Source organism: Callorhinus ursinus, unplaced genomic scaffold (genome assembly GCF_003265705.2).
Source record: "Callorhinus ursinus isolate GAN/ISIS: 27379988/994484 unplaced genomic scaffold, GSC_fseal_2.0 scaffold25, whole genome shotgun sequence".
NCBI classification, from domain to species: domain Eukaryota; kingdom Metazoa; phylum Chordata; class Mammalia; order Carnivora; family Otariidae; genus Callorhinus; species Callorhinus ursinus.
The window spans coordinates 27,626,225-27,646,802 of record NW_027397087.1 but is presented as its reverse complement, the minus strand read 5'-3'; the positions used below and the strand labels follow the sequence as shown (position 1 = coordinate 27,646,802).

The window sequence follows — 20,578 nt, the reverse complement described above, 5'->3', positions numbered from 1 at the left end:
GACCTCAGAAAAACAGTTGCCAAGCTGATGAATGTCTTCAAAGCCAGAGCTTATCCATGATACAGGCTGCTTCCAAAACCGTAACAAGTTTACAGGCGCTCCCTGGTTTAAAAGACTCCCAACTGATAAAATATGAATGTGTAAGACTAAGATGGAGAAAAGATGGTGGAAAGGGATGAAGGACTCTTCTCCTGTTTCTGCCACTTTGCTGTCACGCGTGGACAAGCCACCTGACCTCTCTCTACACCTCAGTTCCTCCATCAACATGGTTTAATCCATCCCCCAAACCTGTGTGAACTCCCACCATGTGCTGGATGTGGAGCTAAGAAGAAAATGATCTGGAGGAATGAACGAGAGGCCAAATCCACTCCTCGGCAGCCCTGTGCCAATCCCGCTCCTCCCCCCACCCTACTGAACAGCAACAGAGATATAAAGCCCACAGGGCCGTTTTCAAACAAGTACGAAACAAAGGGGGGTCATTTGTACCACAAAAAGAATCTTAGCAAACTAGTTCCCAAAAAGGATGGCTAGCCTGACAAGTTCCCCTGTTATGTTTTTTGAGTCACGTTACTTCAGTATTATTATGACAGTAAGTGTCATCCTTTTTAGGTGTGCAGTTCTATGGATTTTAACAAACACACGCAGTTCCTGCTGTGGTTTTTAAAATAGTTTATTTCTAACTTTTCAAGAATACGTTATATAAAGGGACGTGGCATGTCTGGTCCAATGAAACAAAATTAATTTTCGCTCCTCTTCCTAAAAGTGAAGGTCCCCATTCTGCCAGAAGGAAGAACAGAACTGAAAATCTTGTCTGGAGGGGTGAGGGGGTGGGGGGATCAATTTGCAGAAACATCTGTTAGGCATGGAGCATCGAGTACCAAGATTAGTCCATGCAAGTGAATCTCATTTACTAATAAAAGTTCCATCCTCCTAACACTCCCCCTCACATTTACCAAAAATTTTTTTTAATATTCACACAGAGCCCAAGAACATAAACATATTTCTACCAAAGGTCACCCTTAACTGAGCAGTTTAAAAAAAAAAAAAACCACAAAGCCTCCTTGAATTAACTCCAAAAATCTGTAATAAATTTCATATACTATCAATGTTCCAAAGGAATTTACCTGGACAAAGAACATAATTTTGTTTTAAGACTTACCTTAAAATGAACTGTGTGAGCTTATGTAAAAAAAAAAGGGAGGTGATTATTCAAACAGAACTCTAAAAATCTATTCAAAATACATCTCCACTGCAGAATTAGGTCCTTGTAACTTGAGACCAAACAAGAGCATTCCTAGCCAGAAAATGGGAACAATGCAATCAATCTAACAGTGTTTATAACTTTACTATGAGGCTGGTAAAAAGCAGAACTGATTCCCAAGCCTTAGCTCAGTGGCATTCAAAACTTCAGTATACCTAAGAATCTTCTGATTATAAAAACTCCACATTCTTGGACCCCACAATGACCTACCAAATTAGAATCTCTGGGGACTAGGCAGCTATAGTGTTTAATCTTAGTCCTAGGTAATTCGGAGGATTGGTGGCTAAAGACCACACCCTAAGAGATACAGCCCTAGTTAAGGAAGCATGTGTTTTGTTTTGGAATCACTACAATGAAGTTAAGATGGTACCGTAACTTGGACATTGATCCCGAGTATGGGTTATAATCTGTAGGCTAATGGCCACGACTCAGAAATGTTCATGCTATGCAGAGAGGGTGGTCATTGTAGTATCAGCAGATAAAACCACACAGTGACAATCTTTCATCAGTGAGTGGCCGCCTGCTCCAAGTGTGGTCCCCAGACCAGGAGCTTGGAATTAGAAAGAAATCTTGGGGGCTGCGGCCCAGGAATTCATGTTTTAACATTTCTCCAGGTGATTCTTCCACATGGTGCATGCTCCAGCATGTTTTAGTTAATGCAAATACCTTTTATAATGAGAAATACTTAATAATCACAATTTCTTCTTGCCTTGTCCTCCTGCTGGTTTTATTTTTGCTTTACTGAAGGATGCGATGTTTGTTACCACCCTCTCAACTTATCTCCCACCACTTCCCCACTGTGGTACAAAATGTATATATGTGGCACAGAAAGTTTGAGCTACCTTTATTTCCCACTAGCTGAGGGACAATTAGCATGTCCTAGACAGCCAAAGAGCTCCAACTGGACCCATCAGTACGGTGGCAGGAGTAATTATGAAGGGACATCCCCTCGGGCTCTCAGCGCCCCCTAGTTCCAGGGCGTACCTTTCCATGATGCCTCCTAAGGCCTCCCATGAAAGCCAGCTGACAAAGACTCAAATGGGCACTTGGTGGTATGGGTGGGTTATTCCCCCCTAAAATATTAGGTCTATGATAGAATGCACTCGTTCTCACATTCTGGAATACATCAAAAGCTCCAGGGGAAATTTAATAAAAATACAGATTCCTTGGTTGCAACCTCAGCTTCTGATTCAGTAGCATCCCAGAGGGTCTCCAAACCCTGTATCTTAGCAAGCTTCCCAGAAGATTCTTACACATAGCAAGGTTTGCGAATCACAGGTGTTACAGGATAAACCTATGCTATAGAGTAGAAAATCTGAGCTTAAGTCAAGCTCACCCAGTATATGGTATGTAAACCTTGGAACACCTCGGCGTCTTCAAAGTAGAAACAGCGCCCGCCTCACAGGGCTGTTATGGTGGCAACATACGTACAAGGCCTTCATGAAATGCAAAGCGCCAAAAGGGGGAGTAAAGTTGGTGGGTGCAGAATTCCACAACGATCACCAATGAGGGTCCCCTTAGCCTAAAAAGCCAGCTTCAATAAGAAGCATTCCACGTCAGATTCGAATTCTGAGACACAGGTCAGTCTAACAATCTGTGATATGCATTGATGCGTGTCCCCTCAAAAATAGTATGTTGGGAGTCCTAGCTCCCCAGGACCTCTGAATATGACCTTTAGAAATAGGACCTTTACAGAGGTAATCAAGTTAAAATGAAGACATTAGGGTGGGCCCTCATCCACTATGACTGATGTCCTTATAAGGAGAAACGTGGACACAGACATGCAGGAGGAGAAGACAGCCATCTGAGCCAAGGAGCAAGGCCTGGCACAGATGAGCTTCCTTCATAGCCCTCTGAAGAAACCAACCCTGCCAATACCCAGATCTCGGACATCCAGCTTCCAGAACTGAGACAATAAATTTCTGTTGTATAAGCTGCGGATCTGTGGTACTATGTTACAGCAGCCCCAACAAACTCAAACAATCTGTCAGCTTCCAATTCAAGGGGAAAGTGCCCTTCTGCTGTTCCTTTTGTGGGGGACACTTGGCCCCTGATGTGTCTCAGATTCCACAGGGCTTGTTCTAGTATCTTCACCAACTACATTCCTAAAGCTCCATGTGAACTACTTATCAGGTTAGTGAGAGAGCCAGCTGGGGGGGGAGGGGAAGGGGACATCAGTGCGGGCTCTGCAGTGGAGTCCTGAGCCTGTAGCAACCCTCACAAAAATCAGAGCTCCAAAACATCTGCAAGTTTACCAGCAAGAACCAACAAGTGATTTAACATCCTCATAAAGCTGTCCCAACCCACCCCTGCACAGCCGACTCATGCTCCCGTTTTCCTCCTGTCAGAGTGGTACCCACAGTCGGCGTCCAGCACCGGCTGCTCGGAGAGCTGGCTGGCGAACCACCCTCAGCGCTCTGGCACCTGGGGATCCCAGGCAAGCGGACCCCAAAGGTCCTCAAGGAGATGATTTTCTCAAACTGAATGCACCTTTCTTTCTCCCCGTTAGTAGGACAAAGCACACTGGGGAAGTGCCCCCAAAGAAAATAAAACCGCAACCCTAGAGGGTCTTACCCAGTAACCAGAGGGGTGCGGGAGAGTGAGCAACAGACTGAGCCCGCTGGGGCGGTTGTCCTGCCCCAGAAAGGAGCGGTGTCTGTCCAGGGTGCAAGGCCTACGGGGTGACTTTACCTCCTACACACCCTTCTTGGGCAACCTCTCCCAGGAGCCTCCCTAGGGTTACTTTTAAAAAAACCACAGGTGCCCAGGTCTTGCTCTCAGGGATTCCAATTCACTGAGTCGGGTGGGGTTTAGGAATAGCAGGATAATTAACATACAGTGTTGTAATGGTTTCAGGAGTGCAATAAGGTGGTTCAACAGTTCTATACGTGACTCCGTGCTCATCACGATAACTGTACTCTTAATTCCCAACCACCTAGTTCACCCAACCCCCCACCCCCCCCATTCTTTAGAGTTAAGAGTTTTTGTTTGCCTCTTTCTTTGGTCTCTGTTTGGTTTCTTAAATTCCACATATGAGTGAAATCATATGGTATTTGTTTTTCTCTGAATGACTTACGTCACTTAGCATTATACCCGCTAAGGAACAGCGTTTTTAAGTTTCTCTGGTGATTTGGGAGCACACTCAGGGCCAAGAACCACAGCCATCAATTAAAGTCAGCGTCCCGCCAGACATCCCAAGAAAAGGAAGAAGCACCTGGTGGTGGTCGGGAAAGTGGGATTCCAGTGCCAGCTTTGCCAAGGGACCCCAATAAGTCTCATCCTTCTGGGCTTCAGTTCTTTCCCTGTCAAAAGGAAAGACCCTGACCTAGAACCATTCAGGCCTCCCATTTTTAAACAATTAACTTCTCTGGAATCACTCTAAGATCTCCCATGAAGACCTCTGCCCTTTCTTCTTGGATGTACTAAACCCAACTGCTTTGCGCTTGCACTTCAGGCTGCCCTTGGCCGATGCCTTACCCTTTAACCCTGCTGGGGAGGGCCCAGGAATGACAGGTGCTGAGCCCAACAGAAAGCCCTTCAAGGAGAAAATTAAGCCTCTTAAAATGCCCTTGATGTAATCTCTCAAACCCAGGAATAATCCACACTCCTCTGGGAAGATCTACCATGCATGACCTCGGGCCACACTCGGGAAATATCTTCACTTACATCAAAGTAGGTCCTAGACCCGAGTGTCAAGTAATTATGGTTGGTGTTGCAGCAACGCAACTAGAGAACACAGGGGCTGTCATTTAAACACACGAAGCTTTGGGACTCTCTAAGCTGGGTGCTTGAGAGAGCAGCACTGAGGGGACCAGGGAACATCACCATCCATCTGCAGGATCCCTCTGCCATGGGCTCAAACGCAGCAGGACAGAAAGAAGACATCTCTCCATGCAGTCAAGTGGACTCTGGGGATGAGTGATGAACCAAACAAACCACCAGAACATCGAGGTCAATGATAAACACTTCAGACAAGTGAATTTGCTGCCTCCACCCAGTGATACCAGTTACCTAGCAGACTGCTTAAGTGCCCCTCCTTTGGAGATAAAAATGAAAGGGGCAACCATGTGTCTGCAGCTCACTATCCTCCACAGGTGCCTTCTATCACTCAACAAGTAATTAGCAAGGATGGGCTTCATTCATTCATTACTTGAACCTCTAACACTTAACACTTGACCTAAAAAATACTGGCTCCATGAGACACTGCTTTTCCACTTCTATACTCTCTTCCTTAGCTCAAACCTGGGAAAGATTTCTGTTTCCTCATCTAAGGCTAACCTCCATAACCAGCAAGTTTTCTTCCTCAATTGCTCATTAAAATTTTTTGTTAACTCCTATGCGCCAGCTATTGTGGCATGGAAGCCAGGTGAAGAAAGTGTCCCAGAGAGCCGTCACCTGGCTAACCGCGGCCGAGAGGCTGCAGAAGGGGGCAGGGAAGAGCTGACCACCGATAGCACTGGTTCCTGAAGACGTGTGGCTTCAGTGAAGGGGTGGGGCAAAAACCAAATTGGCGTGGGTTCAAGACAGGATGAGCAGGGAGGAAATGGGGCAGGGTGTATGGCGATTCTTTCAGAAAGGCTGACTATTAGGGACGGTAGAGGGATGGAAGAACAGCTGACTGGAGGGTGAGGTCAAGAGTGCGCTGTGGTCGCTGCTTTTTTCCTTAGTATGAGGGGTACTACGGCACCTCTCTCTTGGGGGATTAGCCAGCAGAGAAGGAAAAGTGATCGTGCAGAAGGGGAAGGCCGTACACGCATGAGTGGAAGTCGTGCACACCAACAGAGAACAGGCTCCCATGCTCATGTGCTTACAAGGTTCTCTGGGTACAATGCTGCACGGCTACAGCTTGTAGACGGGCTAGCAGGTTTAGTAGGAAGGAAGATGATGGAACTCATTCCTAAATGCCTCTTTTTCTCCCTGAAATAAGCCAGGTCATCAGCTGCAAGTGGGGTGAGGATAGAAACATAATGCACCCACTGTGCCAAGAGTTCCCCTTGAGATGTGCGGTCATGAATCAAGAGAGAGAGAGACGGTACAGATGGCTGTGTTTTCTCTAGCTGGGTTCCTCGGCCTCGGGCAGAAGCGAGGTAGGCGGAGGGCGGAGGGCGGAGGGCGGAGGGCGGAGGGTGGGTGGAGGGTGGAGGGTGGGTGGAGGGTGGGGTTTTCCCAAGAGAGTTAGACGAAGGGAGAAAAGGGTCAAGGGAGTTGAGGGTGTATGCGAGCACCTGAGATGGGGGCAGGGGAGGTCAGAGGAGGAGGGATGATGGCAGTGAAACGTGGAAGGGTCACCAGGTCTGAGGGCCATGTAGGGTGAAGGCTCAGTGGAACTAGGTACTAAAGGGAGTAAGATGAAAGAGAAAAGGTGAGGGTCACACTGGAATGCTTGTCAAGATTTTGCTAGAGGTGCAGGTACTGGTACTGACAAGGTCCAACTGTATTTTTCAAATGAAGAGCTAGTGGGCAGTAAAATCAGTTTAGTGGGTCAAGAGCATTTTTTTTAATTGAACAAATTAAAAAGTCTAAGAGTACATTATACCTAGTAAGGGTAAATAATATTTGGGGAAACTTGTTCCAGGTGTGTGTGTGTGTGTGTGTGTGTGTGTGCGTGCGTGTGTGCGTGCGTGTGCGTGTGTGTGCGCGCGCTCATATTGGGTCATCACATCAAATTGCTCTCCCTTGTGAGCTAGTGTTAAAAAAACAAGGACACTAAGGCAGGGTTTCTTAAGGCTGGCATGGCTAACATTCTAAGTCAGATAATTCTTTGTTGTGGAGGCTGTCCTGTACATTGTAAGATGTTTAGCATCATCCCTGGCCTCTATCCATTAAATGCCAGTAGCATCCCTTCTTCCCTTCAAGCGATGACACACAAAAACGTCTCTAGACAATACCAAATACCCTCTGTCTAGAAATAACTATGGGAAGGATGGCTGAAGTACGGTAGAGGAAGAGATAACAAAGAGAGGTGGCCAAGGCACTGAGTTGGCTGGACAATCTATATAGATTTCAAGTCACCAAAAATGTTGATGGCACCATACAACTCACTGCTTAAAAATTCTGATTATCAGGGGGTCTGGGTGGCTCAGTCAGTTAAGCATCCGCCTTCCACTCAGCTCATGATCCTAGGGTCCTGGGTTCAAGCCCCAAGTTGGGCACCCTGCTCAGCGTGGAGTCTGCTTCTCCCTCTCTCTGTCCCTCCCTCTGTTCATGTGCACTCACACTCGCTGTTGTGTGCTCTCTCTGTCTCAGATAAAATCTTTATAAATTCTGATTATCGAGCACCTGGGTGGCTCAGCTGGTTAAGCATGTGCCTTGGGCTCAGGTAGGTCATGATCCCAGGGTTTTGGGATCGAGCCCCCCATCGGGCTCCCTGCTCATCAGGGAGTCTGCTTCTCCCTCTGCCCCTCCCCACTGTGCTCTCGCATGCTCGCGCTCTTGAAAAAAAATAATAAATAAATGAAAATCTTTAAAAATTCTGATTATCAGGAAAACTAATAAAGCATAATTAAGCAGGGAAAATGTTCTCAAACATGCTTACAAAATTTAATTCTAAGACTTTCCTGTAAATTAAGGTATGTAATATAAAACGGTGAAATAAGTCAAACCTATAATCCCAAAATATCTGAACAAAAGCAAGCCAAGAATTACAGAAGGGAAGCACACTGCATTCATTGTTGCATACAGGGAGACGTTACTGTTTTGACATTTAATCATTATAGAGAAATATAAATTCATAAATATATATCTGATAAACCCAAACCAGCCACTAGTAAGATTTTTATTAAAGTGCTTTCTGATTATAAAAGAAATATACCCTAAATATAGAGAAAATTTGGAAAATACCAAAAAGTATTTTTAAGAAATTTTAAATATCTATAATCCCACCACCCAGAAAAATTCATTTGGTTTGTTCCATTCAGGCAAAATATTAAAAAAAAAAAAGTTTAAGGGAGAAGAGACTATGGTCTAGATGAACAAAATCTTCAAAAATGAGGCAACATGAGGCAGAGGACTGTAAATCAAGGCTCTCTACCTTAGCTACATATCAGAATTACCTGGAAAACTTACCCACCAATGCCAAGGCCCCACCCAAACCAATGCATCAGAATCCCCAGGTGATCCCAATGCATAGCCAGCAGGGAGAACCCTACAAAAGAGACCCATCCTATGAGTTTAAGCAGGATCTCCTTCGTGAAAATTTCCATTTCACTTTTTCATATACCCCACTACCAATTTTGCTTTGCTTATAACTTACATGTGAAATCATTAGAAAATAAAAAGCACTAAAATTAAGTGGCTAAAAATAGAACAAATGTTTATATGCTGAAGAATTTTAGAATTAGGGCATCAGTGGGGAGGGAAGCCTTTCAGGGAAACTTCTTCTTGAGCTCTGGGTCACCCGAGCCTCTTAGGACTTACACACGAGTGAGGGTCCCCGGGGACAGCCAAGCATGCATGTACCACTGATAAGCATTGTTAGAAATGTGTTCCCTCTGGCAACAGTGAAATAAACACTTGTTGAAATTAATGGCTACTGCACTTAATTTCCTCCAAAAAAAAAAAAATGCACTAATGACCAGATTGCAGTGCAACTGAAGTAACATTTATCATCTGGTCACCATTTTCTTCACAATGCCCTTCACATGTAGCCAACTTTTTATTAAAAGAAATCAATGACTTCAAATCTTCAATATGCATGCATGCCGAAAAACCAAAAACCAAACCATCTCCAACAGTCCTCTCCAGTCTCATGAGAATCCATTACAAAATATTTAAAAACAATACTCATGAACTCTGACTTTTATTGTGGAGTAAACATACATCCATCTATCCATCACTAAATCCCCAAACACATACAACAAATGCAGACAACAGTTAAATAACATAACCCAAATATTTATTCCTCTCCGCTTGGTAAAACTGATAAAAACTGAGTTAACGTGCCTTGACTGGCATTTAACTTTCATCCATGACAGGGAAGAGCACTGGCTGGACAGGAACACAAGATCGGCAAAACGGGAAGCTGGTGTCTAAATCAGCAGTTCTTAAAGTATGGTCCATGACCAGCAAGATCAGCATCACCGGGGAACTTATTATAAATGCAAATCATCAAATCTCACCCAAGACTCACCGAGTCTGGGGCGCCTGCCTTCGGCTCGGGTCATGATCCCGGGGTCCTGGGATCGAGCCACACGTCAGGTTCCCTGCTCCGCAGGAAGCCCGCTTCTCCCTCTCCCACTCCCCCTGCTTGTGTTCCTTCTCTTGCTGTGTCTCTCTGTCAGATAAATAAATAAAAAAATCTTAAAAAAAAAAAAGACTCACAGAGTCTGAAACACTGGCCCAACAAGCTGGCTTTTAACAAGCTCTACAGGTGATTCTGATGCATTTTAGCTGGGGAACCACTGGTGGTATCTAAACCATGATTTTTAAATTGTGCAGCAGAGCCCTGACTTGCAGTGGGTTGAGATTCTGAGTCTCCCACCAGGACTCACAGAGGATGGACTTCTTAAAATGTAGACGGAGTTTCCACAGCTTTTCAAAGTTTGATTTTAGTGGTCACTGCCAAGAATTCATAAATTCTATCAAGTTTCAAAAATCACACTAAGAGGCAAGACTACAAATGATTCAGGTAGAGCAGTCAGCAAGCTAGGGATCCTGTGCAAGGAGACCTGAGTTCAAATGCCAGCACAGCCATTAAACAGTATCTCTCCGAGCCTTGGATAGGAAAACTAAGCCTGAGGATATGCTGCTGCTATATGAGAAGACTCTGCCATTGGCCAGACCTTCACTCAGTTGGGATCAGAGAAAGTCAAGGAAAAGGAGAGTGCTTGCCAAGAGCTTTTTCTTTTTTTAAAATTTTATTTATTTATTTGAGAAAGAGAGAGCATAAACAGTGGGGAAGGACAGAGGGAGAGGAGAAGCAGAATCCCCGCTGAGCAGGGAGCCCAACAACGCAGAGCTCAATCCCAAGACCTTGGGATCATGACCAGAGCCCAAGGCAGACACTCAACTGAGTCACCCAGGCACCCCACTAAGAGCTTTCTTGATCTCTTATTCTCACTACTCTCCTGGGGGATAAAGGTAAACAGCTTTTCCTGAAGTCATCTTTTACAATGAAGGCCTTAACTCAAAATTGGGAAATCTCAGGATGTCAGAAGATAATTAACTGAAAGTTTCCGAAGAGATAAAAGATTGCTGCAGAAGGCATCAGAGAAAGCAACTGTGATATTGCTCACCTTTTGTTTCCAAAATGGTCCCAAACAAGTTTTGTATTCATGAACCAAATACCATTTTAAAGTGTTTCCATATAGAAAAGCTTTTTGTGTTTGAGCAACTAAACCAATCAAGGTGTATATGGAGCAAGTTAATCACAACCCCCCTTCTCACTGCCAATTTTAAACAATCTCAAGTTTTGTATGTCCTTCCACACCTTTCTCCAAGGTTATACACATAGGGCTTCTTTTTTAAATCAAAAATAGGATCATACCACATATGATACTCTGTAACTTGATTTTATTTACATTTAACATATCATGGATATCCCTTGCAAAATAATCCAAAATAAACCCTATCTTATTCATCCTACTGATGGACATTTCATATTGCTTCTCATTTATTTACTTTAATAATCCTACAATAAACATCTTCAGGCACAGATCCTTGCATGCTGATGTTTTTCTTTCTGTAAGACAGGACTCCAAATATGGGATTGCTGGGGCATATGGTAGCAGGTTCCAAATTTACAGAGAAATTGTCTGCTTTCCTTAAATCTCACAGCAATTCATACTCCCACCCGAGAGTCTGCGAGTCGCCCCCCAACACATCTAACAGAAGATGTTACCAATTTTTTAAAGAGTAGGTCAACTGGATGGACAGAAAAGTAATATCTGTTTTGAATTTGAATTTTCCTGACCATTGTGGAGGTTAAGAAGCTTTTCACATGTTTATTGACCATGTCTATCTCTTCTGGGAACACTGTTCATATCCTTTGTTCATCTTTCTATTATGTTGTCCTTCAAATACTATTTAATCACACACTCATTCCCTTCCAACCCCATCAATTAGATATGTAAAGTACAAATTAATATCACCCCCTAGGAACTCAGCATGTGAGGTTAGGGCAGGGGATGTCTTCTTAGCATGAAGCACATGGTAAGCCCTCAAAACAACTGCTGAGTAAGTGAATAGGAGACTTTAGAGAATTTTGTTTGTTAAGATTGCAGCTAGAAGAGTAAAAAGGAAATACAAATATTCATTACTTTTCCTACAAATTCAGAACAGCATCACTTTGGCTGAAATTAAATTGTTGGTTAAGGGAAAAACAAAACCATGTTCTTGGCATTGACTCTGAAAATCCACTGTGAAATGGGTGGCAAATGAGCCCAGTCTTAATTCACAGTTCCGGGTGACACATAAAGAAAGGCTTTCACAACCAAAGCATTTTGTACCAGCCTTGTCTACCAGCTGTCATTCAAATGGCACCTGCCACCGAGCCAAAGGTTGTTAGGATGGTGAAGGACAGGAGAAGCCTACCTTAAGCATTTCATTTCTTTTTTAGTTTTTTGTCTCCACCCCCTCCAAGATTTTTTGCCTTTTAAAATCCCCTGCTTATTGAGAAGGGGGCATGTGGAAGGGGCCTACAGGGGGAGTTCGACAGAGTTCAGATTCCTTAACTCTTAACTTTAGGGAAAACATCTGGTTAAACCCACCATTTACCCCCATTATTTGTAATAGTTCTGTTTGGCTTATGTTTTAACTAGTCTCCTTATTAAATATAAAGGTAATAGGATTAAGAAGTTCTGGGGGAAAGTACTGTAATTAAAAAGGCACCAGTTGGGTATGTTAAGCTGTAATTCTGGCCCTGCTTATTACATTTTCCTTCTTTAAAACATTTTTGTACCCAATAAAAATGACTTTGAATTATTTAACTCTTTTTTAGTACTTCCTGTATTGGCCAAACACCACCCAAAGTCTCCAAGAAAACATTATGACTCAAAAGTTCTGAATCAATAATGTCACAAGTTTCTGACACTGTCCCAAGAGTGTGGACACGCGCACACACACCACAACACACACACCACACAGCCAGGTAAATGGACAGGCAACTCTCCAAAATGCACAGGCGTTTTCTAACCTTTTGGAATTATAAAATCTTCTTAACAACAACAAAAATGCAGGAACTTTGATCAAGTCACAAAGTTATAATATGAATCAGGCAAGAGGCAACAAAGCACAACTTATAACACTTTGTTAAGAGAGGCATAAGAAATTGATAAATATGAAAGGAGTAAACTTGGGAATGAAAATTGAAGGATTTGCAACTTCTCTTTTTTAATTTTTTATTTCAGTTTTATTAAAAAAACTTCTATTTCTTAAATTTAATTTTTATCATATAACATTTAGCACATGCACACAGTATGTGACATATATGTAGTTGCAAAGCATAATGCTAAAATGAATAAATACATTTTTAGATGTACAGATTTTTTTTTCTAAGCATAGTTGGTAAAAATTTAGATTGTTCACCATCTGTAACCACCCTTAACTGCTCTTGGGAACTAATAATCTGCTGAGAGTGAGGAGCGGAGGTAAAGGGGAATCAGTATAATTTTGAGGTACAAACTGGACTAGAAATCTCCATCTCCCCCCATCACTCACACACTCACATACACACACACCTCTTTGTAAAACCTGACTTCCGGTGAAAATACTCTAGGAAAGAAACAGGGTTTGGTTTGAAAAACCCTAAACAAGTAGGTTTAGGAGTAAGTGAATTCAAGACACACCTATAAGCCTAAGCCTGTAAAGAGTATCCCCAGTAACTCATTTAACAGAATAGTTGTAAAAATTTGTTTTCCGTTTGCAGGTAGAACCACAACAACAAGTTAAAAAAGACACTTTAATTAAAACTCTTTTGTATCTCCTTGATAACCTGAATGGGTACAAAGGCAGAGAAAAATCAGTGACTTCCCCGATCTGAAGAGCCCTGTGTTTCTGTGATTCAAGGTACCACCACTAAGACTAGGAACTTTTCCAAAATAGATGGTTTTCTGCAACTGATTTTATTCTCTCCTAAATTGGTTATGCTAATTTTGGATAAATGTATCTTGGGCTCTGGGTGTTTTCCACAATTCCAGGGCTCAAAGAAGAAAAAAAAGAAAAAAGAAAGAAAGAGCGAGAGCATTCATGCAGGTAACCCTCAAGGCCACTTGTCACATCCACCACCCCTCCACAGTGTTTGCATAGATATCCCAAATCAGCAAACACGGAAGATAAATCTTGAAACGCAACGGCTTCATCCACACTGGAGGCACTTAATGAAGCGGACTAGCGAAGGAGCAGCCTAATCCCTGACCTCACAGGGCGCATCCCAGATGAAAGCTTCACATCCCCCCTGCCTTTTTCTGTGATCCCTTGAAGCCTCTCCAATGATAAAGCCCCAAAGTGCTGACATGACCTCAATACTCTGGCATCGTTTCAATAAGACGCCAAGGAGAAAGGCTGGCATGTTTCTGCATTCAGCTGATTGTAGGTCAGCAAACACGCCCTTCCTCTGCCCCTTCACAAAGCAGAGATCGCAATCTACTGTATTTCCAAAGAAAAGAATGCCCACAGCCCCACTCCTGCTAAGTCGCCAACTCCAAGCTCTGGAGAAGGGAGGAGGATTGCGCGCAACCTGACGAATGCCACAACTCAGCACACCCAGGTGCTATGAAAGCCAAAGTACCCGCTGGAGCACCACTGTGCCTGTAATTTATGTACATTTGGGGCCCATTTCTCGGGACGTCATCCCTGCCCTCCTCTTTGTGTCTTGGACAACGCCAAACACCTCAGCAGCTCACGCTTCTCTCGTCTTCTGGAAATAATCGGAGGTTGGTTTTCACCACGAGACGCAGGGATTCTGAAACAACTCCCTTTCCCCTAATCACCTCGACTCTTCGCGGGCGGCACAAACTCAAGTTTCCCCCACGCGTCACCTGAAGCCCCAACTTCTGGAAACGCCACCCCCCGCCCCACCTCGCCTCCAAGAGCAGGCATCGCCGCGAAAGCCGAGCACGCAGCCGCGGGCGCTGCTGCTGTCGCCGCCGCAGCCAAGGAGGCGAGGGGAGGCTCGGGCCGCTCTTCGGCCCCGGGGCGACCGCAGGCCAGGCCCTCGGCCCGGACCGCTAGCCGGCTCGCCTCCTGTCGCGCAGGGACAGAGCCCCCGTGCCGTGCGGAGCGCCCAGGCAAAGCCGGGCGCCCGGAGCACGCTCTGCACCAGGCGCCCGGCCCGGGGACGCCGCCAAGCGCACGGCTCCGGCGGAGCGCCCGGGCAGCCGCGGCGGCGGGGGAGAGGGGCGTGTTCCCTGCGCCTCGGAGCCTGCACGCGGCGTCTCAGCGGGACAGGGAGCAGGGGCGAGCCGGGCGCGCAGCCCCTGACGGCGGCTCTGGGCCCTCCACCCGGGCCGGGCCGGCCTGCAGACGCGCTGCAGCCCCTGCGGGAACAACCTCCGTGCGCGCTCTGCGCGGCCGCCTCCGCGCCTCCCTCGGCGCGCAAACTTTCCTGGCGAAAACCCCTCCCGCCTCTCCGGCGGGGGCGCCGCGCTATCCCCCGGGCCCCAGAAACTGTACGCCCCCTCCCTCCGCAGCCAAGACCCACTGAAAATATGGCGCCCTGGAACGTCGTTCCTCGGTCCCCTCAGGGAATCCCGAAATGCCCAGTCCCCAGGATTCCCCGGCTCCCAGTGAGCGCGAAATTGTAGCTTGCGGGGCCGAGGAAGGAAAGGGCGCCGCTCGTCCAGTGCGAGGTCAGCGGCACTAAATCCAAATCCTGCTCTCGCATTCGGCCGGGCGCTGCCCAGGTCCCTCAGCAGCCAGCAGTTTTGCTGGTGGCGAGATTGCCAAGGGGAGTCGTAGAATCGTCAGGTCTGAGAGTCCGGGACTGGACGAGCTCCGCACCGGCGGGCTGTCTTCGCCTCGAGCCTCGGCCGAAGACTTGTTTGCAAAGTGGCGCTGGAGTCGGGGCGGCCAGTGCTGGAATGAAGCCGCTTCCACCGCGCCAACTCTCCTGGCGCGGGGGCCCGGCCGGGGCCGAGGGGACACTCCATGCAGGCGGGGCCGCTTTTCAAAGCCCAGTTACCGGAAACCCAGCGGGAGCCCCGGAGGAGACTGGCTGCCCCCGGCCAGGAATCCGCTCTCAGGCGCCGGCTGCAAGCCTGGTTGCAAACCGCTGCGCCTAGGTCGAGTGCAGTGAAACATACATGTGCAATAGACAGGTGCATTAAATTTATTTTATTTTATTATTATTATTATTATTATTTTGCAAAAAGCCCTCCTAGGACATCAAATCTGGGAGCTTTGCAGGTTTTTTTTCTGCATTGGCATCACTCACGAGATGCAAAAGGGAGGAAAAAACCACCCACATTTTCCTTCTGTAAAGGGGAGGGAAAAGACACGAGAAATTCATGCAACGTGCATGCAGCTGGAGGAAGAGGAAAACCCGAGTGAGCCGTGCGCCTTACCGGGGGATGCATTTACTGTCTCATTGCAGAGCGCCTGCCCCGGAGTGCAGCCGGCGTCCCCCCGCGCGCCCGGCGACCGCTCCGCTCCCGCAGCCGCCTCAGCCGCTGCCACCGCCGCTGGCTCCGGGCGCGGAACAAGAGCCGAGGGCGAGCGCGAGCGCACGGCCCGCGAGCGCCGGGAGGGCAGGAAGCGCGTCATCACTCGGGGACGGCGCGGCCCCGCGCGGCTCCGGTCCAGCAGCGGCGCCGTGCGGCACCCGGGCTGGGCCAGCAAGGGCCCCTTCTGGGTCTCTACCCGGAGGCCTGGTGCTGGGAAGATCCGCGAGGGGAGGCGACGCGGTGTCCGCGCTGTCGTGAGGAGAAGAGGGCGCAGAGTGACCCCGGCTCCCCCGAACTCGGGGTCATCTGAGAGGGAGATTAGAGAGGGAGAAGAGGGGACACGGCGTCTATGGAATGGGGCCCCTGGGACCGCAGAGCGCTCCTCGCGGTCCACGGGCCACCCTTGAGCGAGCGGCGTGGTTCCGAAGAGAGGACAGTGGCGGGCTGTGGGGTCCTGCCCTGACGCCGTGGGCGGGAGCCGGTAGCTGGCTGTCCGTCTCTCTGCACGTGTTGCACATGCGACACTGAAATTGGTCAGAGGTCACTTAGGGTTTGAGAACGGCTGTAGGGAAGGGGCAGCGGGGACACTATTAAATTAATAAGGAAAAATTTTCTACTGCCTTCTATGCCCTTGAATAAAGTCAGTTACATACCTATTACATATACACAGTCATTAGGAAATGTAGGATGACATGAAACAACATGATGGTTATTAAGGGGGCAAGGAGACAAATCACAAAATACTGTGTACCCTATGATCTCATTTTCTTAAACTATGATGAACGGGGAGAGGTAGAAAAGACTGAACAGATAAACACTGGACAGATATTAACTAGATCTCTCAGTGATTGGTGGAAGTGTGGGTGGTTTTTCCAGCATAGTTCTAGTTTCTGATTTTTCTGTCACGAACACATTACTTTTGTAGTTAAAAACAATTTTTTTAAAATACAAGATCTCTCTTTTTTTTCCGGCCTATTACAGAATAACTGGGATACACCCCTCTTCCCAAGAAATAGGTAGCAAGTCTCTCCAGTTAGGCATAAATGAAACTACTGCAACTTCTAAGAGTTTTTTCAGAGCATGAAACTGCTGTTGCTATGAACTGGAGAGTGGGTTGATTTTGTAAATTGAAACTATCATGTAGAAGTCTACTGGGACATCGGATAAGGCTGGACATCCTGTAAGAACAATGGCATGTTCTTGTCTGGGCTGATAATGAACTTGATTTTATTATGACCACAGAGAATAATACATAATACCCCTGTTATGAATTATCAGAGTACAGCTTTGTAGCTTACTGCAGAAAACAAACTTTAAAATAAAAAAGCACAATCAGAACCAATGAATTGGCAACTTGAGAAAGTCCTAAAAGTTGCAGGGACAAGACTTTCTAATTACGCAGGCAAAATATTTTTGTTCACACCTTTTTAAACAGTCACCGGTCTAACAGAATAACTGGTGGTAATAGCAAGTCACTCAGGGGTTGGTTAAAAAGTAAATGCTTGTTGATTCCTATAAGAGATTAGTAATAAGCTCGTTGAATTAACGCCACAATTAGATTGTCCCTTGGTTCACTGACAAAGAGCAACCAGATTTTTATAGTTCAAATGCCAGGTTTACATAAATTGGTTGCAACTAAAATACATTTTCCCTTCTATTTAGTCCTTGGTTCATAGGGCCCAGTGGCTTCCCAACAAGCGTCTCAAAATCAGTTTCCTTCCGCCAACCTAGATTTAAATTTTTTCCATGACAATTCTTCCTTTTCAAAGCATCCTGTGCTCTTCCACTGCCTGCCAATAAGATGCTGTTTAATATTAGAAGGTAAGCTCTGTCAGAGCAAGGATCTTACCTGCATCTCTGTGCCTAAAAGAGGGCCTGGCTCATAGTGGGTGCTCAATAAATATTCATTTCATGAAAATAGCATGTTTGTTCACTGTCTACTTGGCTAGTTCCTAAGATATTTGAAAAGTTACCTCTGCTATTAGACTTGTCAGCAAATCGTGGGGTGCTAAGAGCTTGTAGAGTCATAACACTGCTTTAATTCAGTAATCTTACTCTTCAAAATAACAGGCAAATCGTAAGACATTTCAAGCAGTGAGGTGCAGGTGTTTGAATATCTGTCATTACTAATCCAATTAGTACTATTTTGTGGCTCTCTGAGATCACTGAAACCCCTTTCCCCGGTGAGAAAGAACATCAATCCTGGAATTCTTTGCTTTGGCCCTGGCTTCTAAGCAACTGACTTAGGACACTTCACTTATTTTTATAGTTGTCATTTTCTGTAGCCTCTCTTAGAATCTTCAGGCCACTTACTATTTCTTTAGAAAAACCAACTCTAACTATTCTGTTGCTTAGCATTATGTTTTTCAACAAGTTCCCCAACAGAAGTAAAATTGATTTTACCAATAACCTACAGTAAGTGCTTTGAAATGGAGACGACTCCTCTAGACCTGAAAAGACATTATTTCTAAATTTAGAGTCAGTTACTAGTAGTCTCTCTCTATACCAGTCACAGTGATCATAGTTCAGTGAAGACCACACAAAAACTTCTTTTAACAAGTTCGCATTCTTGGACTTAGTCTCCACCCAACAGAGGAAAACATGGTGGCAATTATCTTAGAGTATCGAGGACCTGAGGTAAAACTCATTCCAACTATACAACTTACCAAACCTTCATATTGTCTCATTTCCTGCCAAGCAGATAATTAGGAACTGAAAAAATACTCAGTTTCTGTGAATAAAGAGTGCAGCATTTGGGGAAGTAAATCAAAGAGATAGTTTCCAAGTGACTTACAAATACATCTGGAACTAAAATCCTTTTTTTCCACAAACTAGAGCTGTAAATACCATACCATACGTTGCTTGGTGCTACAGAGCCAAATGCTAAGAAATTCCTCCCCTCCTCTCATTGTGCTATTTGCCTTAACCTCCTGACAACCTGTCTGCACATGTGTTTACCTGAGCAAACCCAACTGTGTCCATATTGACGAGCTAAAATGTATTCCACTAAAAATATTGTGCTCCACTTGTGTTTATAAGATCAAAATTTGTACTATGTTCAGATATCTTCTGGGGCATTCTTGATACATATATCAACAGCTCACGACATTTTTCCCTTTTTCAAAATTGTATCCATTCTCAGGAGCAAGGTGAATGTGGGAACCACATTTTCTAAAAATTGCCTATTACTCAGAATCAGAGATGAAAACAAGATACTCAGGCTTCTATTCTCATTTTACATCTTTAGGCTTAGAGAAATCTCTCCATCTCTTTTTTTATTATAAGTTCTAGGATAGAATATCACCCAATAATAATACAGGGAATATTATCTCAGTTTCAATATAGCATATAGTTAATAAAGTTACTTTCATTTTATTTATGGGGGCAGATATTTGACACGTTGCAAGAATTAATATGTTTTAGATTTTTAGCTGTCTGTAAGCACAGGGACTCACCTCATTCCTCACTATTCAGGATGCAGTGACAGATGCAGATTCAAATGTCCTTTTGCTCTCTTCTTTTTTTAATTTTCTTTTTCTTTTTTCCTTTTTCCCCTTTTTTCTTTTTTCCAAATGTCTTTTTTTTAAGATTTTACTTATTTATTTGGCAGGGGGAGAAAGAGAGAGAGAGCACAAGCAGGGTTTGGGGGGAAGGGCAGAGGCAGAGGGAGAAGTAGGCTCCCCGCTGAGCAGGGAGCCCGTCGTGGGACTCGATCTCAGGACCCTGGGATCACGACCTGAGCCGAAGACAGATGCTTAACCAACTGAGCCATCCAGGCATCTCCCAAATGTCTTTTTTTAAAAGAGGAAACTGCTTACATAGACTCAGGAAACTATTGTTATTATTGTACCCATCACAGGACATGCTTGATAAAAATTTTTCTTTTCCTGTGGTATATAGAATACACTATGGAAGGTTCTTTAAATGTCCCTGAAGGGGCACCTGGGTGGAACAGTCAGTTGAGCATCCGACTCCTGGTTTCAGCTGGGGTTGTGGTCTTGGGGGTGTGGAATGGGTTCCACATTCAGGGGAGAGTCTGCTTAGGGATTCTCTCTCTCTCTCTCTCCCTATGCCCCTCTCCCTGCTCTCACTCTTTCTCTCTTTCTAGAATGGATAGATAAATTAAAAAAAAAGTTCCTGAAGAACTAGGATATCTAGAAGAATACCAATAATTATTATTATGCTAAACTGGATTTATCTTTAAATAAAATAGTATAAACAATATGTGAGGCAGGATGTTTCTCTTTTGCTTGCTTGCTCATAGATCGGGGAAAACATGTTTGGGGTTATACTGTGGTTAACAATATTTTTATTGTGGATCATCAAAACTTTTTTATTGGACGTGTAACTTTTAGGTCTCTTCGGTCATTTGGGTGTTTTTTTTTTTAAAGTTATATAATCATGTATTCATGAAATGTACAATATGAAGGTATTATAGAAAGATTTCTATTTTTTTAAGATTTTATTTATTTATTTGAGAGAGAGAGAGAGAGAGACAGAGAAAGCATAGAGGGAGAGTAAGAGGGAGAAGCAGACTCCCTGCTGAGCAAAGAGCCCAATGTGCGGCTTGATCTCAGGACACTGAGATCATGACCTGAGCCAAAGGCAGATGCCTAAACTGAGCCACCCAGGCACCCCTAGAAAGACTTTTAGATTTAAAAAATTTTTAATTTGTGATCACAGCAAATTGCCCCTCTATCACTGAAACATGTTGGATAAA

At 45.0% G+C, this 20,578-nt stretch overlaps 1 protein-coding gene across 8 annotated transcripts in view; it reads right to left on the bottom strand.

The window, feature by feature from the left end:
• The window catches only part of TLN2 (talin 2), a 435,837-nt gene extending 419,949 nt beyond the window's left edge, over nucleotides 1-15,888 (bottom strand). For 7 of the 8 annotated variants that reach the window (XM_073877134.1, XM_073877137.1, XM_073877133.1 and 4 more), the window contains exon 1: nucleotides 15,760-15,888. The gene's annotated coding sequence lies outside the window, so the exon portion shown is untranslated. Of the gene's footprint in view, nucleotides 1-14,897; nucleotides 14,917-15,759 lie in introns of those variants that run through there. The other variant, XM_073877138.1, reaches the window with a different exon arrangement.
• Nucleotides 15,889-20,578: the final 4,690 nt, after the last annotated feature.